Genomic DNA, 9,409 nt, shown 5'->3' with positions numbered 1-9,409 from the left:
AGCCCGCCACGGCACTTCCGGGACCGGCGGTAGCCTGGGAGGCGGGGTACGGCTCCGCGGGTTGGTGGCGCTCTGCGGTCATCGCGCCCCGGCGATCGTGGAAACCCTTTTCTGAGGGGCAGCGCGCAGAATGTGGATGGGGTAGCCAGGACTAGTGGGTAAAGGACTAGTGCAGAGGGTGTCCTCGTCTGGCCGAATAACCGCCGTGGCCCGCAGGAACGCCACGTAGCACTAGTCCTGTGAGGCGTCGGCAGCCCCTGGCGACACTGCCCGCGCCAAACCAGGTGGAAAATCGGGCTGCAAGGGCTTTATTGTAATTTGTGACTGAGTTCTTAAAATTACCCACTTGATTGCACATTCTGGCCTTTTGAGAACTTATACAAAGTGAAACAATCTGGGCATTCCCAAAGGCTATTGTGGACAAAGAGGTATAGATGGGGTGTTATATTAATTCCAATTAGTACCGTTTCATACTTGTTACTATCCCATGATATTGAGACCCGGTAGCACTCACCTTCTGCCACTGTTTCTCCACAACCTCAAATCTAATTAGATGCGTTGCCTAAGTGTACTTTTAGTTTAGGGAGGAATTATTTTACAGCAAGGTAAAGCCAAAGGAAAATCACTTGCTAAATTACCAGAAATTGGATTCAACCCAGATCTCCTAACTTCTAGACAAGTTCTTTTCTCATTACATCTAGCATTCAAAGCCAACTCTTGCACTTTGGGTAGCTAAAGCAGAAGGATCCTGCCCCTTGAACAGCAGCAGTGTTAACATTCCCACAGTCAGCTACATCTTCTGTAACATTCCATCTGAAGCTTGCAGCTTCATAAGATAGCTTAACATCAATTCACGCCAACTTCTGAAATAATGAACCCAGCTTTTACTGGTAGTAATATATTCTCTTTCAGTCTTCTAATTACCATTTTCTTTCAACGCAGTAACTAAGGTTATCACTTTGGCCTGAATGCTAGTCAAACTGATTGGGATTTGTTTTTGAGTAGTCTTCAATTCAAACAAGTAAATGCTCCATTTCAACCGCAAGCAGCTTTCTGTTCCTAGTGCAATTAAAACTGAAAGACATTGAAGCAACTTTACCTTTTTACATTTATCAGACTTTTTCAATAGGCTTGTATTACAGCTTCATGCAGGTCTGGGTCTCAACCTATCTTTGCTTTGCTGTCACCACTTTCAAATCTAATCACATCCAATTTCACTTCCAGCATTATCACTTTTCTTTGCTGCTCTGTCCTTTGTTGACCAATTACCTCTTTTGATTATCCATTTTTATAAATGGTCACAAGTTTAATCTCTGGGGTCAAGGAGGCAACAGTACTATGCACTTTGTGCTCTGCTATCTGTGCATGAACTAAACAGATGATCAGTAACAAATCACCAACAAACTTTGAAAGCAAAGTAATGTAACTGGCGACTGATCATGATGCACATCTTTTTTTGGTGGGGGGGCACAATGATTTGTGGACTAAAGAGCTAGCAGCAAAATTTATGCAAGTTTTCTCAGTACTGTGGTAATGGAATTATTAACCACATTGTTGGACTGGTTTTATTTAACTGTGGTCACTGATATTTATGCATATTGGAACTGTGCAAAGACTGCCTGTATCTAAAAAAAGAAAAACTCTTTAGTTCACAAAACTAAATCCAATTTAGTTAACTACTATCCAAGCCTAATCCTGAATCAAATAAAAACTGAATTGCTCACTAGAAGAATGTTTGGAGAGAATTTAATGACAAATTTTTCAAATTAGGATTTGCATAGCACAAAGATATTCTAGGTTTTTTTAGAGACAGGTTTTTGCTGTGTTGCCCAGGCTGGAGTGTGGTGGCAATGATCACAGCGCGCTGCAGCTTCAACATCCAGGGCGCAAGTGATCCTCCCACCTCAGCCTCCCAAGTAGCTAGGACTACAGGCACACACCACCATGCCTGGTTAATTATTTTATTTTCTGTAGACACAGGGATTCATTTTGTTGCCCATACTGGTCTGGAACTCCTGGCCTCCAGGGATCCTTCTGCTTTAGCCACCCAAAGTGCAAGGATTATAGGCATGAGCCTCCATGCCCACTTGACATTCTTTTGGGAATTCAGATCCCTTCCCCTCATTTCAACAGTCTTGATGTCTGCAAAGAGTGAAGTTGTAGACAAAACAATCATCACAAGATACATGAATGTTTATGTAACTTTTTCCATAGCAGCCAGTACTATGTTTACACCTCAGTAAAACAGTAGCATCCATTTCATTGTTTTAGTTTGTTTCTGAATGCATTTATTTCACAAATTTGTTTAAGGGCTATAAACAAAATTTGTATCAACTTGTTTGTATATATTTACAAAACAGAAAATTAAGTCAGCATTAAGTCAACATGAGTAGTCACAGAATTTTTCCCCTTTATAAATGGTACATATTCAAGGAGACTTCAAAAAGTTTGTGGAAAAATGGTTAAAAGATAAAAAATATAAACTATATTTCTGAACATTAGCTCTATAGCATTCAAGACACTTTTGTAAGTGATGATACCAGCTATTTAGTCCATCCCTAAAGAACTGAGAGTTCTGGGAATTTATCTACATCAATGCAGTTTCTTTATACATTAACTTGAGAAAAATGTACTGCCCTTAAAAATTTTTTTAAGATTAGGAAACAAAAAGTCAGAAGGTGCCAAACCAGGACTGTAGGGTGGATGCCTAGTGATTTCCCATCAAAACTCTTGCAAAATGCCCTTGTTTGATGAGAGGGATTAGCAGGAACATTGTTGTGGTGAAGAACTCTCTGGTCTTTCTCGGGGATTTTTCTGCTGAAGCTTTGACTAAGTTTCTCAAAACACTCCCATGATAAGCACGTTACCATTCTTTGGCCCTACAGAAAGTCAACAAGCAAAATGCCTTGAGCATTCAAAAGCTGTTGTCATGACCTTTGCTCTCAACCAGTCCTCTTGTGCTTTAACTGAACTACTTATCTTGGTAACCACTGCTTTGTGTTTTGTCTTCAGGATTGCGCTGGTAAAGCCATGTTTCATCTCCTGTTACAATTTTTCAATGAAAGGCTTCAAGATCCTGATCCCACTTATTTAAAATTTCCATTGAAAGCTCTATTCTTGTCTGTAGCTGATCTGGGTGCAATGGTTTTGGTACCTATCAGGTATAAAGTTTGCTGAACTTTTCCAGTCAAAATTGTGTAAGGTGAACCAACTGAGATGTCTATGGTGTTGGCTGTTGTTTCTGCTGTTAATTGTTGGTTTTCTTCAATTACGCCATGAACTAACTTTTTTCTCACAAACTGATGTGGATGATCTGCCACTGTGGGCTTCTTCTTCAACATTACCTTATGCCTTCTTAAAACGAGTTATCCATTTGTAAACTGATTTCTTTGGAGCATTGTCCCTATCGACTTTTCATAAAGCATCAATTAGTTCACCATTCTTCCACCCAAGTGTCAACATATATTTGATGTTTGTTCTTGCTTCAATTTTAGCAGAATTCGTGTTATTCTGATAGAGCCTCTTTTCAAACTGATGTCTTATTCTTCTTAGTGCTTCAAACTAGATCCTGTTCAGACATGTTATAACAAGTTAGTAGGAGTTTATTTTGGTCCAAAAATTTTGAAATCCATGCATAGTTATTTCATGATATGCATTTTCCATGCACTTTTTCAAGACCCCTCATATTTTCTTAAATTTGAGAAACAACTACAATAACAAGCCTAATTCATGACAGAACTAGTATTAGATTTAAGATTCCCAGTTTCCTATCACCTTCTTTTCTACTGTTCCTGAACAGTTCCTTAAGTTATAGGCTAGTCATCCTTGGCATATCTAACAGTCATTTGTAAACCCTGGATCTTTAAGAATATCAGGTGCTGAAAAGATTATATCATTATTTCTAAGAAAAGATAACCAACAGCCAGGTGTGGTGGCTTATGACTATAATCCCAGCACTTTGGGAGGCTGAGGTTGGTGGCTGGAAGTTTGAGACCAGTCTGGCCAACATGGCAAAACATGGTCTCTACTTAATAAAAAAAATTAGCTGGGTGTGGTGGCATGCGCCTCTAATCCCAGCCACTTGGGAAGCTGGGCCACAATAACTATTTGAACCCAGGAGGCAGAGATTGCAGTGAGCAGAGATTGCGCCGCTGCACTCCAGCCTGGGCAACAGAGTGAGACTGTCAAAGTTAAAAGCTCCACCCCCTCCAATGCCTTTCCTGAATTGAATCTATTAATTAAAAAAAATACTATTTTGAAATAATACTTATCTTTAAAAGCTGGGAGAGTAAGGAAAAGAAATTTTTAATTCAGAGTACAGTATCCACATTAGGCTGAAATAAATGTCAATTTTCTGCTCATACCTGACCTTTTCTGTGTTCTTTTATCAAGATAAATGTGTAAGTCCCATACCTTATTACATAAATCTTCAACTTCTTGATCAAATAAATATGACAAATGATGTTCTCTAAGAAAAACACCCTTCAATTTTATTCCTAAAACGAAAAACATTCAAAGGAACTCATTGTGCAGAAACACAATATATACAAGCCTCATCATTTTCTTTATTATGTCCTCATCCACATACATTAATCACAACAAATCATGATGTGAACAGCAGTGGAAAAAGTTTAATCATTGGACATTTATTTCTTGAACTTCAGCTCTAGTTGTAAGATTCTCATTGCTTAGCTCTTTAAAACAAATGCATATATTTATCTAATGTAGAACAGTTAAGACCTCCAATTTTACTATAATTGGGAAAAAAACTCAGAACAAAGATTATGTCAAGTGTATCACTGTATTGACTTTGTTAACCTGCTATACATCTGACACAAGGGTAGGTGTTCAACAAGTGAAATACCAATCCTAAAAAGCCAGAAGTCTGTATCTGCTTTCATAGGGTTATTATGAGAAATAAATATTGTTTAACAGAACCAACTCTTTCTTTTTTGAGACAGAGTCTTGCTCTGTCACCCAGGCTGGAGTGCAGTGGCCAATCTTGGCCCACTGCAACCTCCACCTCCTGGTTCAAGTGGTTCTCCTGCCTTGGCCTCCCAAGTAGCTGGGGTTACAGGTGCGTGCCACCATGCCCGGCTAATTTTTGTATTTTTAGTAGAGATGGAGTTTCACCATGTTGGCCAGGCTGGTCTTGAACTCCTGAGCTCAGGTGATTCACCTGCCTTAGCCTTTCAAAGTGCTGGGATTACAGGTGCGAGCCACCATGCCTGGCCAAGAAAACCAACTCTTTCTATATACCATATATAAAAATCTTAGCAGCCTGGGCAACACGGCAAAACCCCTTCTCTACCAAAAATACAAAAAATTAGCCAGGTGTGGTGGCACACGCCTGCAGTTCCAGCTACTTAGAGAAGCTAATTGGAACTAGAGTATGGCTAGAAATTAGGTATTCCTACTCATATAATTTTCCTTGGCGTGATACTAACTTGGAAAGTTGAACTTTCTAAGAATTTTTCAAGGAATATTGTCCAATTTCTTCTGTGCAGTTATACAAATATTTGCCATAGGATGGAGTAAAGGTACAGATGTACAGCATCATTGAAGGAGTTTGACCTTTTTCCCCAAAGCTTGATTTTTATCCACTACGATGAATACATTTTACTAAATACTTGCTACTCTTTTCCTTCTGCTGCTTCCACCCCCACCTCCCACAGGCTTCTACTCCTCATCAGCAAAATATAGACCTTGTCAAGCAATCAGAATGTTCCTAATTGGCAGAACACTAATTCGTGCCTGAGATTTATAATCTTTTGAGTCTTCTTCTTTTCCTTTCATCACTGCTCAAAAGTTCTATTAGAAGAAAAAACACTCCCCCTTTTCCTTTAAGTCCTAGCACTGCTTCTGATAGTTGGAAACCACTTGTCTAATAACAGAAGCATTACGTATAAAACAAAGCATAACTAGTTTTGGAGTGTATTAGGGTGTAGCTGCCCCTCCATATCAGGCTTGATGCTGAGAAGACACTTCCAAGTTAGCATGAGATTCTAGAAGTAGAAATAATTATGTAACAAATAATGATATAACAATAATTTCAAAACTCCATGGCTTTCTGAAACAAAAGACAGAACTCAAACAATGAAAAATTCGGCAACACAAAAGGGTAGGTGCTCAACAAGCAAGATACCAACCCTAGAAAGCAAGAAGTCTATACCTGCTTTCATAGAGTTATTATGAGAAATAAATATTGTTTAAGAAAACCAACTCTTTCTATATACTGTATATAAAAAGCTTAGCAGCCTGGGCAACATGGTAAAACCCTGTCTCTACCAAAAATACAAAAAAAAATTAGCCAGGTGTAGTGGTACATGCATGTGGTCCCAGCTACTTAGGAAGCTGAGGTGGGAAGATTGCTTGGGCCTGGAAGACAGAGGTTGCAATAAGCTGAGATTGCGCCACTGCACTCCAGCCTGGGTGACAGAGTGAGACCCCATCTCAAAAAATAAAATAAAATTAAATTAAATTTTAAAAAGCTCAGCATAATTTGTGGCCCATAGTAACTGGCCAATAAATAAATATCTGTTATTATTCTTTCCAAGTGGACAATTAATGAGATTCTATACCATAAAATAGGTAGATTTCATTAAAGCCTTAAAAAATGTTTTTTACTTGGACAATCCTCCATTTCCAACTCACTGCTATAGTTCCAGGAATACTTAATACATTTAAAATAGAAAGATATACTACCTTCCCTGCATATTTTGAGTAATTATCTTCCAAGACCCATGTATCTTTTCTCAACATCTCTGAGAGTACAATTCCTGAAAAGAGATATTTTCTTTTAAAATTTTTTGTGCAATAGTCAATGCCTTTGCAAATAACACTATCTTTAATACAGCTTACATATCCTCATTTAAGTATTCAATAATCACAACGGTTCATTATGTGAACAGCAGTGAAAAGGTTTAATCACTGGATATGAAGTTACTAGAAGAAGCAATGATATAACCAAATGATCAAATTGAGAACTTCCATGTCAACAGTAAAATAATCACAACAACAAAAAAAGCATAGATAAGTTATAAACAAATGTAAAGATACAAAAATACAACTAAGAAAAAAAAATTCCATCTATAAAGGATTACTTATTTCCTATGCAGAAGTAAATATCTAGAGCAGTGACCCCTTGCGGCTATTGCCTTCATTTAAGTAAATCTGTTCTGATAAAAGCAGTTTTCAGAAATTCATCTGAAATTAACAATTAAAGGAATGTTGTCAGAATAATGTGGGAAGCACACTATTTCATCTTTAGGAAAGGCAAATAGTTGCAATCCAATTAAACAGGAAAGAAAACAGCCCTCATTTCAGATGATGAACTGGCAGCAGTACTTTCAACTCTACCTTAAGAAAATGGCAAGTGAATGCCTGTATCTGCAAACTTTTGAGTCCTTAAGAAAAGGCAAACACCACGATGAGACAGCCACTTCACATGCACAAAAATGTGGAGAAACTGGCAGCCTCATCCACTGCTGGTGGGAATGTAAAATGGTGCAGCCACTAGGGAAAATAATCTGGCACTTCCTCAAGAAGTTAAACACAGTTATCTTATGACTCACCAATTCCACTCTTAGGTGTGTAATCAGGAAAATGAAAACATTTGTCCACACAAAAACTTGTACACAAATGTTCATAATAGTAAAAAAAAAAATTGGAAACAACCCAAATGTCCACCAACTGTTGAACGGATAAACAAAATCTGCTACATCCATAAAATGGAATACGATTCAGCAATAAAAAATAAAGTACTGATACGTGCTATAAGATGGATGAACTCTGAAAACATTCCAAGTGAAAGAAGCCAGTCACAAAGACCATATATTAGTTCATAATTCCACTTACATGAAGTGTACAGAGCAGGCAGAGGCACACGGAAACTAAATTAGTGTTTGCTGAAGCGGGGTGGGGGAATATTTGGAGGTGCTGCTAATAAGAATGAGGTTTCTTTTTGGAGTGATGAAAATGTTCTAATATTGATTGTGACTGTTCCACAATTCTGTGCATATACTAAAACCCACTGAATTGTACACTTTAAACCAATTAGTTGTGTGGTATGAGAATTATATCTGAGTAAAACTGTTACAAAAATATAAGGCAACTAATTTTTTCCTTAAAGATAGCTAAAAACAATGTTATTTTTATTCAGCCTCACTCGGGTCTTAATTGGTTGAGCAGGAAAAGGCTCTAACAGCCCAACCAACTTACAGTATTTAAATCCAGTTCTTACTCTCTGCACACACCTTACAGCCAAAAAGTATTTGCCCTGCACATCCCCCAGGGACCAATTTTTCCAAAGTTCCTTGACCATCTATCCTTAGGCCATGTGACTTTTAAGGAACCATAACCAAAAGCTATTAATTCCATTCAGAGAAGATACAAGCATATTATAATGGAAAACTGGTGTGAATAAGTAATACCTTAATATGTATCTTCGGCTGTAATCTGGACAAAGTAAACACAAAGGGGAAAAAGAAGCAATCTGGTTAGGCCTGGATATTTGGAATTATTTTTGTGTGCTATACAAAGAAACGGAAAAGTTGCAAACCCTTCTCTGTTTTCTGTATGCTAAGGATCTCCTTCTCAGAGACAAAAACCCACTGGCCCGTTTCCTTCTTTAAGCAAATTGAAATCTCCTCCTCAAACATAAGAACTTATAACTAAGACATTGTTCTAAGCTCTATCTCCTGAAAGCTATTCATAATGCCTCATTCCCAACCAAAACCACTTAATTGCCCCTTGTCCCCTGCCCCTATTACTACTGAGGAGCCCCAAGAACCTTACCTTATTTCCTTCATTGTGGCAAAGTGTTTCAGAAAAGGGTTCCTTGAATTAAAAGTCGGCGTATCCTATTTGACTCCTGCTCCTCCGGTATCACATACCTACAGCCAACCATGCCAAGAGCTTCCCCATTATCTCCGCATCGGAGAGCTACAAGATAAAGCGCAAGAACACGACACGCATCTCAGTAAATCATATATTTTTGGCCCGACTCTGTCTTCTACACACCTAGGGCACCGTGTTTTATCCCTCTTCCATACCCTTTCCTCCCGATATCCTCCAGTTTCAGAGACCGCACCCGGAGACCCATTGGCAGGTTCCCGGATTCGCCTCAATTTTGGTCCTGCCTCTCTGCTTCGCATTTTCAGGCTTGGCCTCACAAGAAGGACGATGGCGCCAGATTGTGCCCGAATGGGTGAAAACAGAAGGAAAATAAACCGGTTGCAGCAAAACCCACTATTCCGCCTCCAACGCGGAGGGAGGAGCGGTCAAATGCACGTCTTCAGGCTCAGGCCCTTCCGATTGGCTGCTGGGACACAACGTGGCCTGTCATTGGCTACGGCACCGGCGCAGGGCCTTCGGAGAGGAAGTGTGGAAGTCCCGCGCCTCTAAAGCC

The 9,409-nt window shown here is 39.1% G+C and overlaps 1 long non-coding RNA gene across 2 annotated transcripts; it reads right to left on the bottom strand.

The window, feature by feature from the left end:
* Positions 1–2,265: 2,265 nt before the first annotated feature.
* On the bottom strand, positions 2,266–9,378 carry LOC104006051 (uncharacterized). Of its 2 annotated transcripts, XR_002943526.3 has the most exons (6): positions 9,054–9,378; positions 8,797–8,943; positions 8,433–8,457; positions 6,706–6,779; positions 4,414–4,496; positions 2,266–3,568 (listed from the first exon to the last, which is right to left on the bottom strand). It is a non-coding gene; the product is annotated as an uncharacterized LOC104006051 (long non-coding RNA). The 2 variants fall into 2 exon arrangements; XR_008547502.2 differs by lacking the exon at positions 8,433–8,457.
* Positions 9,379–9,409: the final 31 nt, after the last annotated feature.

Source organism: Pan troglodytes, chromosome 3 (assembly GCF_028858775.2).
Source record: "Pan troglodytes isolate AG18354 chromosome 3, NHGRI_mPanTro3-v2.0_pri, whole genome shotgun sequence".
Lineage (NCBI taxonomy): Eukaryota > Metazoa > Chordata > Mammalia > Primates > Hominidae > Pan > Pan troglodytes.
Note: the sequence above shows the minus strand (reverse complement) of the source record. Positions and strands in the feature narration are given on the sequence as shown.